The following is a 21430-nucleotide window of genomic DNA, read 5'->3' on the forward strand; positions in this document are numbered from 1 at the left end:
CCCACCAAGTGTGGTACTCACCAAACTCAGAATTACTATTAGAAAAATTGGATTACCTTTGCGGTTCTTCGTCAGAATGCACGCCCAGGACTTCTACTTCAATAACAAATGTTGGTATGGTTCCAAATAATCCATAATTATATCCAAATAGCGGCGTTTTGTTTGTGCGTTCAAGACACTATCCGAAGGGTAAAGAAGGGTGACGCGCCCGAAGCAAGGGTCCCTGGTTCGAGCCCAGGTTGGGGCGAAGAGAGGGACGGAACCTACACTGTTACACTATCGTGGCATCCAAGGTTTCCATCAGCCCCAGAGTCAATGAGTCAATGAGCACTCGGAGAGACATAGATTGACAATTGGCCCAGCGTCATCCGGGTTAGGGGAGGGTTTGGCCCGCAGGGATCTTCTTGTCCCATCGCGCTCTTGCGACTCCTGTGGCAGACCGGGCGCAGTGCACGCTGACATGGTCGCCAGGTGTACTGTGTTTCCTCCGACCCATTGGTGCGGCTGGCTTCCGGGTTAAGTGGGCATTGTGTCAAGAAGCAGTGCGGGTGGGTTGTGTTTTGGAGGACGCACAGCTCTCGACCTTCGCCTCTCCCGAGTTCGTACAGGAGTTGCAGCGATGAGACAAGACTGTAACTACGAATTGGATACCACGAAATTGGGGAGAAAAAGGGGTAAAAAATGTATAAATAAATAAATAAAGTCAAAATAAAACATAACAAAATGTAAGCTTGAATGACACTGTATTGTTACAGTTAATGCTGGTTTGCCTGAGGCTGATGCCGTGCAGGTGTTTGTACACATGCTATATACATTTTATTTATTTATTTCACCTTTATTTAACCAGGTAGGCAAGTTGAGAACAAGTTCTCATTTACAATTGCGACCTGGCCAAGATAAAGCAAAGCAGTTCGACAACATACAACAACACATAGTTACACATGGAGTAAAACAAACATACAGTCAATAATACAGTAGAAAAATAAGTCTATATACAATGTGAGCAAATGAGGTGAGATACGGGAGGTAAAGGCAAAAAAAGGCCATGGTGGCAAAGTAAATACAATATAGCAAGTAAAACACTGGAATGGTACATTTGTAGTAGAAGAAAGTGCAAAGTAGAAATAGAGATAATGGGGTGCAAAGGAGCAAAATAAATAAATACAGTAGGGGAAGAGGTAGTTGTTTGGGCTAAATTGTAGATGGGCTATGTACAGGTGCAGTGATCTGTGAGCTGCTCTGACAGCTGGTGCTTAAAGATAGTGAGGGAGATAAGTGTTTCTAGTTTCAGAGATTTTTGTAGTTCGTTCCAGTCATTGGCAGCAGAGAACTGGAAGGAGAGACGGCCAAAGGAGGAATTGGCTTTGGGGGTGACCAGAGAGATATACCTGCTGGAGTGCGTGCTACAGGTGGGTGCTGCTATGGTGACCAGTGAGCGGAGATAAGGGGGGACTTTACCTAGCAGGGTCTTGTAGATGACCTCGAGCCAGTGGGCTTGGCGACGATTATGAAGCGAGGGCCAGCCAACGAGAGCGTACAGGTCGCAGTGGTGGGTAGTATATGGGGCTTTGGTGACAAAACGGATGGCACTGTGATAGACTGCATCCAATTTGTTGAGTAGGGTATTGGAGGCTATTTTGTAAATGACGTCGCAGAAGTCGAGGATCGGTAGGATGGTCAGTTTTACGAGGGTATGTTTGGCAGCATGAGTGAAGGATGCTTTGTTGTGAAATAGGAAGCCAATTCTAGATTTAACTTTGGATTGGAGATGTTTGATGTGAGTCTGGAAGGAGAGTTTACAGTCTAACCAGACACCTAGGTATTTGTAGTTGTCCACATATTCTAAGTCAGAACCGTCCAGAGTAGTGATGCTGGACGGGTGGGCAGGTGTGGGCAGCGATCGGTTGAAGAGCATGCATTTAGTTTTACTTGTATTTAGGAGCAGTTGGAGGCCACGGAAGGAGAGTTGTATGGCATTGAAGCTCGTCTGGAGGGTTGTTAACACAGTGTCCAAAGAAGGGCCAGAAGAATACAGAATGGTGTCGTCCGCGTAGAGGTGGATCAGAGACTCACCAGCAGCAAGAGCGACATCATTGATGTATACAGAGAAAAGAGTTGGCCCAAGAATTGAACCCTGTGGCACCCCCATAGAGACTGCCAGAGGTCCGGACAACAGGCCCTCCGATTTGACACGCTGAACTCTGTCAGAGAAGTAGTTGGTGAACCAGGCGAGGCAATCATTTGAGAAACCAAGGCTATTGAGTCTGCCGATGAGGATGTGGTGATTGACAGAGTCGAAAGCTTTGGTCAGGTCAATGAATACGGCAGCACAGTATTGTTTCTTATCGATGGCTGTTACGATATCATTTAGGACCTAGAGCGTGGCTGAGGTGCACCCATGACCAGCTCTGAAACCAGATTGCATAGCGGAGAAGGTGCGGTGGGACTCGAAATGGTCGGTAATCTGTTTGTTGACTTGGCTTTCGAAGACCTTAGAAAGGCAGGGTAGGATAGATATAGATCTGTAACAGTTTGGGTCAAGAGTGTCCCCTCCTTTGAAGAGGGGGATGACAGCAGCTGCTTTCCAATCTTTGGGAATCTCAGATGACACGAAAGAGAGGTTGAACAGGCTAGTAATAGGGGTTGCAACAATTTCGGCAGATAATTTTAGAAAGACAGAGTCCAGATTGTCTAGCCCGGCTGATTTGTAGGGGTCCAAATTTTGCAGCTCTTTCAGAACATCAGCTGAATGGATTTGGGAGAAGGAGAAATGGGGAAGGCTTGGGCGAGCAGCTGTGGGGGGTGCAGTGGTTGACTGCAGTAGGGGTAGCCAGGTGGAAAGCATGGCCAGCCGTAGAAAAATGCTTATTGAAATTCTCAATTATAGTGGGTTTATCGGTGGTGACAGAGTTTCCTATCCTCAGTGCAGTGGGCAGTTGGGAGGAGGTGTTCTTATTCTCCATGGACTTTACAGTGTCCCTGAACTTTTTTGAGTTTGTGTTGCAGGAAGCAAATTTATGCTTGAAAAAGCTAGCCTTGGCTTTTTTAACTGCCTGTGTATATTGGTTTCTAACTTCCCTGAAAAGCTGCATATCACGGGTGCTGTTCGATGCTAATGCAGAACGCCACAGAACGTTTTTGTGTTGGTTAAGGGCAGTCAGGTTTGGAGAGAACCACGGGCTATATCTGTTCCTGGTTCTACATTTTTTGAATGGGGCATGCTTATTTAAGATGGTGAGGAAGGCATTTAAAAAAAATAACCACGCATCCTCTACTGACGAGATGAGGTCAATATCCTTCCTGGGCCAGGTCGATTAGAAAGGCTTGCTCGCTGAAATGTTTCAGGGAGCGTTTGACAGTGATGAGTGGAGTTCGTTTGACCGCTGACCCATTACGGATGCAGGCAATGAGGCAGTGATCGCTGAGATATTCGTTGAAAACAGCAGAGGTGTATTTAGTGGGCAAGTTGGGTAGGATGATATCTATGAGGGTGCCCGTGTTTATGGCTTTGGGGTGGTACCTGGTGGGTTCATTAATAATTTGTGTGAGATTGAGGGCATCGAGCTTGGATTGTAGGATGGCTGGGGTGTTAAGCATGTCCCAGTTTAGGTCACCTAGCTGCACGAGCTCTGAAGATAGATGGGGGACAATCAGTTCACATATGGTGTCCAGAGCACAGCTGGGGGCCGGGGGTGGTCTATAGCAGGCGGCAACGGTGAGAGAATTGTTTTTAGAGAGATGGATTTTTAAAAGTAGAAGTTTAAATTGTTTGGGTACAGACCTGGATAGTAGGACAGAAATCTGCAGGCTATCTCTGCAGTAGATTGCAACACCGCCCCCTTTGGCTGTTCTATCTTGTCTGAAAACGTTGTAGTTCGGGATGAAGATTTCAGAGTTTTTGGTGGACTTCCTAAGCCAGGATTCAGACACGGCTAGGACATCCGGGTTGTGTATGTACAGTACCAGTCAAACGTTTGGCAACACCTACTCATTCCAGGGTTTTTCTTTTTGTTAAACTATTTTCTACATTGTCAGAATAATAATGAAGACATCAAAAGTATGAAATAACACATATGAAATCATGTAGTTACCAAAATAGTGTTAAACAAATCAAAATATATTTTATATGAGATTCTACAAAGTAGCCAACCTTTTGCCTTGATGACAGCTTTGCACATTCGTGGCATTCTCTCAACCAGCTTCATGAGGAATGCTTTTCCAAAAGTCTCGAAGGACTTCCCACATATGCTGAGCACTCATTGGCTGCTTTTCCTTCACTCTACGGTCCAATTCTTCCCAAACTATCTCAATTGGGACAAGCTTTGGGACAAGCCTCTGAATGTCCTTGAGTGGAATGGAAGAAACTTCCCAAATACAGGTGTGCCAAGCTTGTAGCGTCATCCCCCAGAAGACTTCAACAAAGTACTGAGTAAAGGGATCTGAATACTTATGTAAATGTGATATTTTGTGCACTCTGCACTGTGAGAGGCTCCTGTATGGACACAGGACAACTAGATGGAGCCTTACCACAGTAGGGGTACAGAATCTTTCACTGGTCGGTTGAGAGAGGTGATCACTGGCAGTGTTCTCTTACAGTCTGGCTAGGTTGCTTGTGGTCTGGCTGGCTTTCGTTAGTGTGTCTCAGACAGTGGTGTACCTTTCAATCTTTCAGGCCTGCTCAGTCTCTCCCTTAGACAATGTACCATTTAGATAGTAATCCTCTGGGGGTGTAGAGAAATAGGGTTAGATTACTCCACCAGAAACATAATGGAAAATCCTGGCTGCCAGCAGTTAACCTGTTTGGTATAGGGGGCAGTATTGAGAATTTTGGAAAAAATATGTTCCCATTTTTAACTGCCTCCTACACCAACTCAGAAGCTAGAATATGCATATTATTGTTCAGGTTTGGATAGAAAACACTCTGAATTTTCTAAAACTGTTTGAATGGTGTCTGTGAGTATAACAGAACTCCTATGGCAGGCAAAAACCTGACAAGGCTTCAAGCAGGAAGTACCCTGTCTGACAAGGAGTCGTGCGTCTTACCTCTTTTTATTGAAAAGTAAGGATCTTAGCTGTAACGTGACAATTCCCAGGGCTCCAATAGGCTCTCAGAGCCCGCGAAATAACTGAAGGTTTACGAGGGAACCTCAGGTTGAAATATATTATCGCCTTTTGTAAGTGGATGCTCGGAGGACCTTTCAATGATGCGCGTGCATGAGTCGCTTCTGAGGAGAAATTTTATTCGGCTGTTTAGGCTCAATGCATACTCCCGGTCGGAATATTAACACTTCTCTACGACATAAATGGCATAAAAATTGGTTTTAAACAGCGGTTGACATGCTTCGAAGTACGGTAATGGAATATTTAGACATTTTTGACACGCCAATGCGCCATGCGCGACACCGCGAAGAAGCATTCTAGAACTCACGAACAAAACGTCGCTGTTGGAATATAACGATGGATTATTTGGGACCAAACCAACATTTGTTATTGAAGTAGAAGTCCTGGCAGTGTATTCTGATGAAGAACAAGCAAGGTAAGAACATTTTTCTTATAGGAAATGTGATTTTGGTGGAGGCTGAACTGGGTGGGTATCTAAATAGCTAGCCCTGTAATGCCGGGCTATGTACTTAGATTATTGCAAAATGTGCTTCATCCGAAAAGCTATTTTAAAATCGGACATATCGAGTGCATAGAGGGGTAATGTATCTATAATTCTTAAAATAATTGTTATGCTTTTTGTGAACGTTTATCGTGAGTAATTTAGTAAAATCACCGGAAGTGTTCGGTGGGAATGCTAGTTCTGAACGTCACATGCTAATGTAAAAAGCTGGTTTTTGATATAAATATGAACTTGATTGAACAGACATGCATGTATTGTATAACACAATGTCCTAGGTGTGTCATCTGATGAAGATCATCAAAGGTTAGTGCTGCATTTAGATATGGTTTGGGTTTATGTGACATGATATGCTAGCTTGAAAAATGGCTGTGTGATTATTTCTGGCTGGGTACTCTGCTGACATAATCTAATGTTTTGCTTTTGTTGTAAAGCCTTTTTGAAATCGGACAGTGGGGTTAGATTAACGAGATTCTTGTCTTTAAATAGCTGTGAAATAGTCATATGTTTGAGAAATTGAAGTTATAGCATTTCTAACGATTCAAAAATCGCGCCACTGGATTGAAGTGGCTGTTACGTAGGTGGGACGAAATCGTCCCACATAGCCCAGAGAGGTTAAAAACCTCTTGAGCGTCTCGTCCCGCAAGCGGGATCAACATCCAGAGAAAAACTCCTAGCGACATTAGCATAACGAAATGTAATATATATATTTTTTCAAATATAGGACTGTATCATATCGTTTTATAGATACACCTCTCCTGATTCGACCCACGTCGTCCGATTTCAAAAAGGTTTTACAGGAAAAGCAAAACATTAGATTATGTTACAGGAGTACATCGTAAAAGTAGCTACATAGCCATTTTCCGACCAACCACATGCATCACAAATAACCAAAAAACAGCTAAATGCAGCACTAACCTTTTACAAACTTCATCAGATGACACACCTAGGACATCATGTTACACAAAGCATGCATTCTTTTGTTCAATAAAGTTCATATTTATATATAAAAACAGCATTTTACATCGGCACCTGACGTTGACCAACTATTTTCCGTCAAATGCATCAGATGAAACAGCGCTACAATTTACTAAATTACTATTCGAAAACATTTTTAAAATGTAATATTGTCATTCTAAGATTTATAGATGAATATCTCTTGAAAGCACCTGTCATACCAGATTTAAAAATAACTTTACTGGGTAATCACACTTTGCGATAAAAGGGGATGTGCGATACTCAGAAAATTAGCTGGTAAACGTAGCTCTGCGCCATCTTGGAACAATCGCATATCACATCTAATCTTGTATAATATTGTCAATAATCCCTTAGATTTAGTTGTCTTCATCAGAAAGCACTTCCAGGAATCCCAGGTCCTGAACAAATGTATTTTCGGTCGAAAAAGTCCATCCTTTATGTTCCATTAGCTTGCTGTTGTTAGCGCGTCTGAAGGCTGTATCCAACTGCTCCGTCGTGCGCGGGACAGCATTTTCGAAAAAAAACGTTGTATAACATTAATCTTCAGGGCCTGTTTCAACAAGAGAGCCAATAAGATTCGAGGGGGACGATTGTATTGTGTTTCAAAATGTTTCCAAAGGTGGGGGTAGACACGGCCGCCGACGTCACAATGCTGATGACCCTCCTACTGTGACCAATTTCCACAGTGTCTCATTCATTCAGTTTCGACAGTAGAAGGCTCAAAACACTTTGTAAAGACTGGGGACATCTAGTGGAAGCAATAGAAAGTGCTCAATGAACGATAGCTCACTGTGTGAATAATAGGCAAAGCTGTGAAGTCGAGTCCACAATTCAGAATTCCACTTCCTGTTTCAATCGGTCTCGGGGTTTTGACTGCCATATGAGTTCTGTTATACTCACAGACACCATTCAAACAGTTTTAGAAACTTTAGGGTGTTTTCTATCCACAGGTATTAATTATATGCATATCCTAGCTTCTGAGTTTGATTAGTAGGCCGTTGAAAATGGGCACGAATTTTTTCCAAAATGCGCTGCGGCGCCCCCTATCCTAGGGTAACGTCAAGAGGTTTTAAAGAATGTGTTACTGTTACACCATTTGGATACATAGTGGGCAGTTAGAATTACAGCAGACTTACATGGGTTTTGTCATTTATAACCTGATGTGCCATTGTCGAAGTGAGGTAATTCAAAGGCGTCCAGCTGCGATAGGATTGTGAGTTTGCTTGTTGTATACAAGTGTACACTGTTAATTTAAAAAAAGTGTTGATTCATCGTACAATTTTAAGGCAACCAGCTGCAATAGCATTGCGAGTTTGCTCAACATTATCACACACAAACCTTTTGTTGTAAATTTGCTCAACATTTGTGTAGAGCACACTCACAATTATATTGCAGTACGAGTACATCTATCTAGTACTGTAGTCATTATGTCAATGATTCTTTGAATTCAGTCCAGTCACATATTGGTGAAGTTAATGTCGTCATGAGTTTCCAAAATATTTGTGTCCTCTGATTCTGTTCTGGCAAATTCAAAAACAGGAAGTAGGGGAGAACCGAGACGAAAGTAACACAGGGCGAAAGTAACATGCCTATTTTCTCAGACACAGAATCTAGAATGACGGAGTGAGCTCAACACGTTCCTAATGCAGACGGCCCAAAAGAAAAACAGCCCAGTCTGACCATGTTTCACCCAGTTATCAACAAAAAGTGGTTTTGAGCAATGTAAGTAAAAAAAACGGACCAAAACATGTTTTTCGGTTGTAGAGTTCTTTAGTTGTTTAAGGTTCCAAACATATGTTATTTCTTAACCCACCTAGTTACTAAATAACAGCATAGGTTTCAATTATCATGCTAGCTAATCTTGTGGGTTAGCCTGGGAGAAGTTACAGGGGAGACGGGTAGGATGAAAGTAACACAATGTAAACTGATAACCTGGTATAACATTTTTTTAATTCTTAAGAACAGGCCATTGTCTCCTCTAGTTCATATTTATTTTAGAATGTTAGCAAAATATCAAGAAATGATTTAATGTTTTAAAATTATGGAATTATTGGAATTATACCTTAATTGACTTGATGGATCAGCTTCTCACATAAGCTTCTATTGACAGGTTAGTGATTAAAAATATATATCTTTATTATTCTGGGGTGCAATTACCTTGTGTCAAGCCATGGAAATGTGATAAGCATGATGAGTTTGCCATTTGTGAAGAGAATAAAAACATGTAATCTATCATGACACGAGGAGCATGTATGACAAGGACAGTTGAAGTGCACCTAATTGGTAGGACTAAGCATGAATAGTCATTGAAAATGGTGAAAAACATCTACTACATTCCCATTAAAGTGAGATGAGAAAATTAAGGTTAATTTCAATTTCTAGTCTATAGCATTAATTATTCAAATCGACAGAAACATGAAATTATGGCTGATAGTACATTTGTTGAAAATAACAAGCATTACAAACCTGAAACATGAAGGTAAGACAGATATTGTGCACTTTTCACTAGCTATTACTTCTGTCCCAAGGCTGTGTTACTCCCGCTCCACCAGCAGGTACAAAACTAACGTTGCGATAGTTCTGTTCTCTGTCTATTTAATTTAAACTAGTTTACCGTAGAAATGAAATTACAGTTGCTAATGGTAGAGGATATACAGTGCCTTCAGAAAGTGCTACGTTACAGCCTTATTCTTAAATGGATTAAATCGTTTTTTCCCCCTCGTCAATCTACAGACAATTCCCCATAATGACAAAGCAAAAACGGGTTTTTATACATTTTTGAAAATGTGTATAAAAAATGTACTTTGTAAATGTTACATTTACATAAGTATTCAGACCCTTTACTCATTACTTTGATAAAGCACCTTTGGCAGCGATTACAGCATCGAGTCTTCTTGGGTATGACGCTACAATCTTGGCACACCTGTATTTGGGGAGTTTCTCCCATTCATCTCTGCAGATCCTCTCATGCTCTGTCAGGTTGGATGTGGAGCGTTGCTGGGGAGCTATTTTCAGGTCTCTCCAGAGATGTTCGATCGGGTTCAAGTCCAGGCTCTGGCTGGGCCACTCAAGGACATTCAGAGACTTTATCCCGAAGCCACTCCTGCATTGTCTTGGTTGTGTGCTTAGGGTCATTGTCCTGTTGGACGGTGAACCTTCGCCCTAGGCTGAGGTCCTAAGCGCTCTGGAGCAGGTTTTCATCAAAGATCTTTCTGTACATCTTTCCCTCAATCCTGATTAGTCTTCCAGTCCCACCACCATGCTTCACCATAGGGATGGTGCCAGGTTTCCTCCAGACGTGACGCTTGGCATTCAGGCGAAATAGTTCAATCTTGGTTTCATCACACCAGGGAATCTTGTTCTTCATGGCCTGAGAGTCTATAGGTGCCTTTTGGCAAACTCCATGTGGGCTGTCATGTGCCTTTTACTTGGGAGTGGCTTCCGTCTGGCCACTCGATGGTTGTCCTTCTGGAAGGTTCTCCCATCTCCACAGAGGAACTCTAGAGCTCTGTCAGAGTGACCATTGGGTTCTTGGTCACCTCCCTGACCAAGGCCCTTATCCCTCGATTGGTCAGTTTGGCCGGGCGGCCAGCTCTAGGAAGAGTGTTGGTGGTTCCAATCTTCTTCCATTTAAGAATGATGGAGGCCACTGTTCTTGGGGACCTTCAATGCTGCAGAAATGTTTTGGTACCCTTCCACTTCCCCAATTCCTTTGACCTCATGGCTTGGTTTTTGCTCTGATATGCACTTTCAACTGTGGGACCTTATATAGACAGGTGTGTGCCTTTCCAAATGATGTCAAATCAATTGAATTTACCACAGGTATACTCCAATGAAGTTGTAGAAACATGTCAAGGATGATCAATGGAAACAGGATGCACCTGAGCTCAATTTCGAGTCTCATAATACTTCTGAAAAAAAGGTATTTTGTTTTTTTTATATTTAATACATTTGCAAATACATTTAAATACATTTTAGAATAAGACTGGAACATAATAAAATGTGGAATTTTCAAGGTGTCTGAATACTTTCCAAATGCACTGTATATAAGTTCTTTGTAATTAAATTCTGTTTCTCTAGGTCTATTGATCTCTGAATGATCAGATTCTTCCCTGCATGACAATTGTGACCAGTTTCAGGAAACTAGGCTTATGTTGCGGGTCACTACTTCAAAATGCATTTTTTGGCAGAAATGCCTTCTCGAACGTGAACTTTCATGTGCCTAAATAACAAACTGTAAATGCCATCTGTAAATACAAATGAACTTGTTAAATTTCGAGCCTAGTTGGTTTAGCCACAGAAAAAGTCACCAACCTTCCCGCTAGCCATGATTGGCTGAGATAATGAGTGGGCTGGACATGCCGAAAGATGAGTTTGGATTGGTCTGCCATATAGCGCGTTTCTGTCTATTTGAGATGGTCAGTATGTGTAGGTAATCCATACTAACGCGGCTTTTAAAAAAAGGTAGTGCGTACTAAAACAGCATAAGTGTTGCGTACCACTTTCTGCAGGACCGAGCTTTGAAATCAGCGGAATTCGAGTATGATAGCTAAGGAGATGGAAAAAGGATTACATCTTCAAACTAAGAGCAACCATGGCATCCGACAGGAGAAGCGTCCATCCATGATGTTTACGGGTAAGATAGTCTAACAAGCTACATTTTCAGATATTACACGTTTCTAATTTTGACAGGAAGTGGTTTCATTTAAAGTTAAAGTGTAATGTTAGCGAGCTAATTAACGTAGGCTGGGTTGCTCGCTAGCTAACGTTACGTATATGAACTTATTATTCGTATCTCAGAGCCATTTTCTTGGCTAACTATTGCCTAATGTTAGCTAGCTAACATTGAACATGGTTGGTTAGCTACCTGCAGATTCATGCAGGGTAGTAAAGTCATGAGCTGGGATTATGGTTAATTGTTTAGCTAGCTAGCTACATATCTTAACAAAAGATTCCACTATGCAAATAACCATTTCAATAGAATGTCACTGCAACAACTTTTGATATATGTACTAGCTGGTAAATTCACTCTGGCTATCTACTCCAATTTCAGACCATGAGTAAGATAGTCTAGCTAGCTACATTTTCAGATATTACACATTTCTAATTTTAACAAAGTATTTTCATTTCAAGTTAAACTGTACTGTTAACTAGCTAGATAACGTTAGCTGGTATGATCTTATTATTCGGATCTCAGAGCCATTTGCTCATCTGAGTGTGCCAGAAACGCTCTGAATTTACGAATGGACAATCTGACAGCACAGTTGCAGTCACCAACAATCTGGATAACATAACAAAATCAAACTTTATTTTTCACATGCGCCGAATACAACAGGTGTAGACCTTACCGTGAAATGCTTACTTACAAGCCCTTAACCAACAATGCAGTTCAAGAAAGAGTGAAGAAAATATTTTCTAAATAAACTAAAGTAAAAAAAAAATTAAGTAACACAATAACATTATCTATAAAATAAGTTAAAAAAAAATACAAACAACGCTAAAAAACTAACAAAATAGCACAGTTGGTTAGGAGGCCGTAAAATGGCAGCCATCCCTTACGAAACCAGCTCTGCTAGGGCGAGTAATGTTCAGTGAGCTGTTCTCTTATTTGTGTCTGGAAGTAGTTTGCAAGTTAGCTTGGGTGCTTGACTGCTGCTGTTAGTACAGAATGCTGGGATCAACCCTTAAAGAGATGGGTGGGGCTAAGGCTTAAGAGGGTGTGAACAATGATGAATGGGTGTAGACAAAGAAGGACTCTCCAGTAGTAGTACCAAAACATTCAAAGGCCATTTTCTCAAAAGTGATTTTACAAGTTTATCAACTTTCAAAGCCGAATTACTTTACCAACTGCAGTGGATGATATACCATTTTGTATCTCTGAGTCTCTACTTTTATCGAATGTAAAAAACACAATTTCAAATTTTGCTACGTAAGACCGATTTGAGCCGGTCGGTCACAATTGGCAGTAATTTTTCAAGGTTCCTCCTCCTCTTCTCTTTAAGATGGATGGACATTTGAATTAATACTTTGCTTTAGTCAACATGGTGTCCAACTAAAGGCAATAGTGGGAAGACTTCATGTTTCTTGCTAAGTGTGGAGAGTGGGCGATTTGGCTTTCCGTCAGGGAATGGAGAACATACAGTATGTATTTTTGGAAAAATACAATTGTATGCCTCATCAGTGCTCATTAAGGGAGCATTAAAGTGGTCTTGTAAATTGTCTGTCCTTTCTGCTGGTTCAAGACAAACACATAATTTGCCATTTACAGGTGTAGGATCTTAATTTGATCACCCTGTTCCAGGATTTCGTTCCTGCAATGCAGGAAATTTAAAATGTATAATGTATTTCAGGTTTTAAAATGCTTCTAAAGTTTGTAACTTACACTATGAAATTTCAGACTTGATTTTCCTTTACGAAAAATGTATCAACCTAAAACAAAATGGCAATTAACATTTCCTTTTCTGCAGGATTATTTTCCTGCATTAGCAAACTGGCTCAAATTAAGAGCCAATATCTGTAGATTAGTATCGATTTAAAGTAAAACAGCACATGAAGAAAGATAAAATGGGGTTTTGTATAATGTCATTGTGAAAACATTGTGGATCACCGTCCACAGGATCAACATTTTTTATGTTGAAAGACACTTTCAAATGTCTGTAGTTGAAAAAATTGCTCGAAAGAATAGCTCACATCTCACTCATACAGTTGAAGTCGGACATTTACATACACCTCAGCCAAATACATTTTTCACAATTCCTGACATTTAATCCTTGTAAACATTCCCTGTCTTAGGTCAGTTAGGATCGCCACTTTATTTTAAGAATGTGAAATGTCAGAATAATAGTAGAGAGAATGATTTATTTTAGCTTTTATTTCTTTCATCACATTCCCAGTTGGTGAGAAGTTTACATACACTCAATTCGTATTTGGTAACATCGCCTTTAAATTGTTTAACTTGGTCAAATGTTTCGGGTAGCCTTCCACAAGCTTCCCACAATAAGTTGGGTGAATTTTGGTCTATTCCTCCTGGTGTAACTGAGTCAGGTTTGTAGGCCTCCTTGCTCGCACACGCTTTTTCAGTTCTGCCCAAAAATCTTTGTGATGGCCACTCCAATACATTGACTTTGTTGTCCTTAAGCCATTTTGCCACAACTTTGTTGTCATCGTTGTTGTCTTTGTTGTTGTTGTCTTTGTTGTTGTCGTCGTTGTTGGATGTATTCTCCAGTATCTGGACTATAGAAAGACGGTCATTGTCCAATTGGAAGACCCATTTGCGACCAAGCTTTAACTTCCTGACTGATGTCTTGAGATGTTGATTCAATATATCCACATACATACATTTTTTTCGTCATGATGCCATCTATTTTGTGAAGTGCACCAGTCCATCCTGCAGCAAAGCACCCCCACAACATGATGCTGCCACCCCCGTGCTTCACGGTTGGGATGGTGTTCTTCGGCTTGCAAGACGCCCCCTTTTTCCTCCAAACATAACGATGGTCATTATGGCCAAACAGTTCTATTTTTGTTTCATCACACCAGAGGACATTTCTCCAAAAAGTACAATCTTTGTCCCCATGTGCAGTTGCAAACCGTTGTGTGGCTTTTTTTATGGCAGTTTAGGAGCAGTGGCTTCTTCCTTGCTGAGCAGCCTTTCAGGTAATGACGATATAGGACTCGTTTTACTGTGGCTAAAGATACTTTTGTACCTGTTTCCTCCAGCATCTTCACAAGGTCTTTTGCTGTTGTTCTGGGATTGATTTGCACTTTTCGCACCAAAGTACGTTCATCTCTAGGAGACAGAATGCGTCTCCTTCCTGAGCGGTATGACGGCTGCGTGGTCCCATGGTGTTTATACTTGCGTACTATTGTTTGTACAGATGAATGTGGTACCTTCAGGCGTTTGGAAATTGCTCCCAAGGATGAACCAGACTTGTGGAGGTCTACAATTTGTTTCTGAGGTCTTGGCTGATTTCTTTTGATTTTCCTATGATGTCAAGCAAAATGGCACTGATTTTGAAGGTAGGCATAGAAATACATCCACAGGTACACCTCCAATTGACTCAAATGATGTCAATTAGCCTATCAGAAGCTTCTAAAGCCGTGACATATTTATTTTGAATTTTCAAAGCTGTTTAAAGGCGCAGTCAACTTAATATATGTAAACTTCTGACCCACTGGAATTGTGATACAGTGAATTATTAGTGAGATAATCTGTCTGTAAACAATTGTTGGAAAAATTACTTGAGTCTTGCACGAAGTAGATGTCCTAACTGACTTGCCAAAACTATAGTTTGTTAACAAGAAGTGTGTGGAGTGGTTGAAAAACAGGTTTTAATGACTCCAACCTACAGTGGGGGGAAAAAGTATTTGATCCCCTGCTGATTTTGTATGTTTGCCCACTGATAAAGAAAGGATCAGTCTATAATTTTAGTGGTAGGATTATTTGAACAGTGAGAGACAGAATAACGACAAAAATATCCAGAAAAATGCATGTAGAAAATGTTATAAATTGATTTGCATTTTAATGAGGGAAATAAGTATTTGACCCCCTCTCAATCAGAAAGATTTCTGGCTCCCAGGTGTCTTTTATACACACTCTTACAGGGAGTGCTCCTAACTGCAGCTTGTTACCTGTAAAAAAAGACATGTCCACAGAAGCAATCAATCAATCAGATTCCAAACTCTCCACCATGGCCAAGACCAAAGAGCTCTCCAATGATGTCAGGGACAATATTGTAGACCTACACAAGGCTGGAATGGGCTACAAGACCATCCCCAAGCAGCTTGGTGAGAAGGTGACAACATTTGGTGCGATTATTCGCAAATGGAAGAAACACAAAATAACTGTCAATAACCCTCGGCCTGGGGCTCCATGCAAGATCTCACCTTGTGGGGTTGCAATGATCATGAGAATGGTGAGAAATCAGCCCAGAACTACACGGGAGGATCTTGTCAATGAACTCAAGGCAGCTGGGACCATTGTCACCAAGAAAACAATTGATAACACACTACGCCGTGAAGGACTGAAATCCTGCAGCGCCCGCAAGGTCCCCTTGCTCAAGAATTCATATACATGCCCGTCTGAAGTTTCCCAATGAACATCTGAATGATTCAGAGGACAACTGGTGAAAGTGTTGTGGTCAGATGAGACCAAAATGGAGCTCTTTGGCATCAACTCAACTCGCCGTGTTTAGAGGAGGAGGAATGCTGCCTGTGACCCCAAGAACACCATCTCCACCGTTAAACATGGAGGTGGAAACATTATGCTTTGGGGGTGTTTTTCTGCAAAGGGGACAGGACAACTTCACCGCATCAAAGGGACGGTGGACGGGGCCATGTACCGTCAAATCTTGGGTGAGAACCTCCTTCCCTCAGCCAGGGTATTGAAAATGGGTCGTGGATGGGTATTCCAGCATGACAATGACCCAAAACACACAGCCAAGGCAACAAAGGAGTGGCTCAAGAAGAAGCACATTAAGGTCCTGGAGTGGCCTAGCCAGTCTCCAGACCTTAATCCCATAGAAAATCTACATTTACATTTACATTACATTTAAGTCATTTAGCAGACGCTCTTATCCAGAGCGAGTTACAAATTGGTGCATTCACCTTATGATATCCAGTGGAAGAACCACTTTACAATAGTGCATCTAAATCTTTTAGGGGGGGGGGTTAGAAGGATTACTTTATCCTATCCTAGGTATTCCTTAAAGAGGTGGGGTTTCAGGTGTCTCCGGAAGGTGGTGATTGACTCCGCTGTCCTGGCGTCGTGAGGGAGCTTGTTCCACCATTGGGGTGCCAGAGCAGTGAACAGTTTTGACTGGGCTGAGCGGGAACTGTACTTCCTCAGAGGTAGGGAGGCGAGCAGGCCAGAGGTGGATGAACGCAGTGCCCTTGTTTGGGTGTAGGGCCTGATCAGAGCCTGAAGGTACGGAGGTGCCGTTTCCCTCTTAGCTCCGTATTCAAGCACCATGGTCTTGTAGCGGATGCGAGCTTCAACTGGAAGCCAGTGGAGAGAGCGGAGGAGCGGGGTGACGTGAGAGAACTTGGGAAGGTTGAACACCAGACGGGCTGCGGCGTTCTGGATGAGTTGTAGGGGTTTAATGGCACAGGCAGGGAGCCCAGCCAACAGCGAGTTGCAGTAATCCAGACGGGAGATGACAAGTGCCTGGATTAGGACCTGCGCCGCTTCCTGTGTGAGGCAGGGTCGTACTCTGCGAATGTTGTAGAGCATGAACCTACAGGAACGGGTCACCGCCTTGATGTTAGTTGAGAACGACAGGGTGTTGTCCAGGATCACGCCAAGGTTCTTAGCACTCTGGGAGGAGGACACAATGGAGTTGCCAACCGTGATGGCGAGATCATGGAACGGGCAGTCCTTCCCCGGGAGGAAGAGCAGCTCCGTCTTGCCGAGGTTCAGCTTGAGGTGGTGATCCGTCATCCACACTGATATGTCTGCCAGACATGCAGAGATGCGATTCGCCACCTGGTTATCAGAAGGGGGAAAGGAGAAGATTAATTGTGTGTCGTCTGCATAGCAATGATAGGAGAGACCATGTGAGGATATGACAGAGCGAAGTGACTTGGTGTATAGCGAGAATAGGAGAGGGCCTAGAACAGAGCCCTGGGGGACACCAGTGGTGAGAGCACGTGGTGCGGAGACAGATTCTCGCCACGCCACCTGGTAGGAGCGACCTGTCAGGTAGGACGCAATCCAAGCGTGGGCCGCGCCGGAGATGCCCAACTCGGAGAGATGAGCCACCGGAGGGAGCTGAAGGTTCGAGTTGCCAAACGTCAGCCTCGAAACCTTAATGACTTGGAGAAGATCTGCAAAGAGGAGTGGGACAAATGCCCTCCTGAGAGGTGTGCAAACCTGGTGGCCAACTACAAGAAATGTCTGACCTCTGTGATTGCCAACAAGGGCTTTGCCACCAAGTACTAAGTCATGTTTTGCAGAGGGGTCAAACTTATTTCCCTCATTAAAATGGAAATCATTTTATAACATTTTTGACATGCGTTTTTCTGGATTTTTTTGTTGTTATTCTGTCTCTCTCTGTTCAAATAAACCCACCATTAAAATTATAGACTGATCATTTCTTTGTAAGTGGGCAAACGTACAAAATCAGCAGGGGATCAAATACTTTTTTCCCCCACTGTAAGTGTATGTAATCTTCTGACTTGTTGCAAATGTGGACGATTTGCAATCCATGGCCTGTATCCACAAAGCATCTCAGAAAATATCCTAGGAATCATGTTAAAACCTGTTTTAATACAAAAAACACTCCCAGCTCAGAGTAGGTTTTATGATGATGTTAAGACACTGCCCAGACAAAAACTCTGAGCCAGGAGTAAAATCAACTCATTAAAGTTTCTCAGCTGGTAATCACAACAGTTTGAGGTACCACAAAGTAAAGATAGTGATGACACTCATTGACAGGTTTGCAAATGATGGGCAATAACCAATCACGATGAGGCCAGCTGTGAACTCTTTACAGGGCCAGAATAACACATTTGGAGCTCCGGGGCACAGACCTCCGGTGGCTCATCTCATGCTTTTGTTCACAGATAATTTTTTTCAGTTTAAAACAAATTTCCTGAAATGTTGCTATCATATGCGTATGCCTAATATGTTGGCTTTCATAATCCTTTTTTGTTCAAATTCTGGTATTTTGAATAGCGTGATAGGCATATGGTACTGAATTGTTGTTAAAGGCAGAATTTTTATTACCGTTATATCAGCGTTTCCCAAACTCGGTCCTCAAAACCCCAAGGGTGCACGTTTGATGATTATTTCATTATTTAAATCAGTTGTTGCTAGGGCAAAAAACAAAACGTTCCCCCCCTGGGGTTCCGAGGACCAAGTTTGGGAAACCCTGCGTTATATTAACACACACGTCACTCCCTTTCAACAACTCTCTAAATAGCTTCTGGCACAGTAGACATCAAATAACTTTATGATAATATTGCATAAAACATTTGAAAGGTGTATCATTAATCACTGAACGCATATGCTTTAAATGCTGTCAATTGCCCAACTTATAGGTATGCCCAATTTAGGCATCTTTTTTAACGACGTGATATTGCGCTCCAAAGGGATAACTTGAAATAACATGATGTACGGTGCCTTGCAAAAGTATTCATCCCCCTTGGCGTTTTTCCTATTTTCTTGCATTGCAACCTGTAATTTAATTTCATGTAATGGACATACACAAAATAGTCCAAATTGGTGAAGTGAAGTGAAAAAAATAACTTAAGTAAATAAAACTGAAAGTTGGTGTGTGCATATGTATTCACCCCCTTTGCTATGAAGCCTCTAAATAACATCTGGTGCAACCAATTACCTTCAGAAGTCACATAATTAGTTGAATAAAGTCCACCTGTGTGCAATCTAAGTGTCACATGATCTGTCACATGATCTCAGTATATATAAACCTGTTCTGAAAAGCCCCAGAGTCTGCAACACCACTAAGAAAGGGGAACCACCAAACAAGCGGTACCATGAAGACCAAGGAGCTCTCCAAACAGGTCAGGGACAAAGTTGTGGAGAAGTACAGATCAGGGTTGGGTTATAAAAAAATATCCGAAACTGAACATCCCACGGAGCACCATTAAATCCATTATTAAAAAATGGAAAGAATATGGTGCCACAACAAACCTGCCAAGAGAGGGCCGCCCACCAAAACTCACGGACCAGTCAAGGAGGGCATTAATCAGAGAGGCAACAAAGAGACCAAAGATGTCCCTGAAGGAGCTGGATTATCTGTCCATAGGACCACTTAAACCGTACACGCCACAGAGCTGGGCTTTACGGAAGAGTGGCCAGAAAAAAGCCATCGCTTAAAGAAAAAGACAAGCAAACACGTATGGCGTTTGCGAAAAGGCATGTGGGAGACTCCCCAAACATATGGAAGAAGATACTCTGGTCAGATGAGACTAAAATTGAGCTTTTTGGCCATCAAGGAAAACGCTACGTCTGGCGCAAACCGAACACCTCTCATCACCCTGAGAACACCATCCACACAGTGAATCATGGTGGTGGCAGCATCATGCTCTGGGGATGTTTTTCATCGGCAGGGACTGGGAAACTTGTCAGAATTGAAGGAATGATGGATGGCGCTAAATATAGGGAAATTCTTGAGGGAAACCTGTTTCAGTCTTCCAGAGATTTGAGACTGGGACAGAGGTTCACCTTCCAGCAGGACAATGACCCTAAGCATACTGCTAAAGCAACACTCAAGTGGTTTAAGGGAAACATTTAAATGTCTTGGAATGGCCTAGTCAAAGCCCAGACTTCAATCTGTTTGAGAATATGTGGTATGACTTAAAGATTGGTGTACACCAGCGGAACCCATCCAACTTGAAGGAGCTGGAGCAGTTTTGCCTTGAAGAATGGGCAAAAATCCCAGTGGCTTGATGTTTCAAGTTTATAGAGACATACCCCAAGAGATGTGCAGCTGTAATTGCTGCAAAGGTGGCTCTACAAAGTATTGACTTTGGGGGAGTGAATAGTTATGCACGCTCAAGTTTCTGTTTTTTTGTCCTATTTCTTGATTTTTCTCAATAAAAAATATTTTGCATCTTCATGTTGAGTAAATCAAATGATACAACCCCCCCAAAAAATCTATTTTAATTCCAGGTTGTAAGGCAACAAAATAGGAAAAATGCCAAGGGGGGTTAATACTTTCACACGCCACTGTACTGTATGTTAATGAAATAATCAAACTAAAAATATATTAGATTATTTATTTGCCGACAGAAGTGGTTTTAGTATTTAGGCATAGGCCTTTCATGTGAATTAGGCCGCATGTAAAAATTATTATCAAAAGTGCAAGAGATACTGTTGCATGTAGGTTATGTCTAGATTATCATAAAGAAATATCAACAACAAAAAATTAAGCTCAAAAGCAAATGACAGTCTATGGCGCAGGAACCACTCACTCGCTGCCTTTTTTTATAATCAATACACCTGCTGGAAATGCTTAACTGGTTGGGACAGCTCTTGAGGTCTCAAATCTGTAGAATTATATGTTTGACTCTTATGACTAAGGAGGCTTCCCACTGGTCACCAACTGGTTGAATCAATGTTATTGATTGGAAAAAAGTCATCAACTGTTGTTTTGATGGTGAAATTTCAGCCAAAGTATTATGTCATCATGGTAACCAAATTTCAACAGACAAACCTTGTACAAAATATCTTGAATTGGTACCTTTAAAACAGCAGATCTTCAACTTTATATCAATAGGCTGCACAGCACTTTCTAATGGAGAATTTATCTATAGTTTCTACAGCTACCCTTTGGTCTCCGATCCAGTGTTTTAACCAAGCCCAGCCCTGCATAGCTATGGTATTTGTCACTGACTGTTACGAATGTGCTATCACGATAATGATTGCTGAGAGTTCTCCACATAAACACTAAATAGATTCACTGTTGCTATCGAAGTCATTCCAAAGGGTAGGTCTAAAAGAGCAAATTAAATGTGATCATACTTTATCAGTCATATGTCATTAATGATGCGATTTCGGCCTATATAACATTTTCAAATTCATCAACAGCTATTGTTTCAATTCAACCCAAGCTCTGGTTGATTTGAAATGTAATTATATATTTAGTGATATTGAATTATGTTTGGTTGTCAACGTAACTCAATAACATTTCCTTGATATTGAATCTTCTGCTTGCATTGACAACCAAACACAATTCAATATCACTTATGAAATACAAAAAATAGCCTATTAAGTTAACAATGACATGTTGGATTCACGTCTCCAACTCAACAAAAGATGTAAGTTAAAGAATGGGATTTACCCAGATGGAACTCTCCAAGCAGTAGATA

General features: G+C 41.7%; 1 protein-coding gene across 2 annotated transcripts in view; it reads left to right on the forward strand.

Moving 5' to 3' along the window:
• syt14a (synaptotagmin XIVa) overlaps positions 1-21430 on the forward strand; it is a 239762-nt gene that overhangs the window by 65380 nt on the left and 152952 nt on the right. The gene's annotated exons all lie outside the window — the stretch shown is intronic.

Source organism: Salmo trutta, chromosome 12, assembly GCF_901001165.1.
Source record: "Salmo trutta chromosome 12, fSalTru1.1, whole genome shotgun sequence".
Taxonomy (NCBI): domain Eukaryota; kingdom Metazoa; phylum Chordata; class Actinopteri; order Salmoniformes; family Salmonidae; genus Salmo; species Salmo trutta.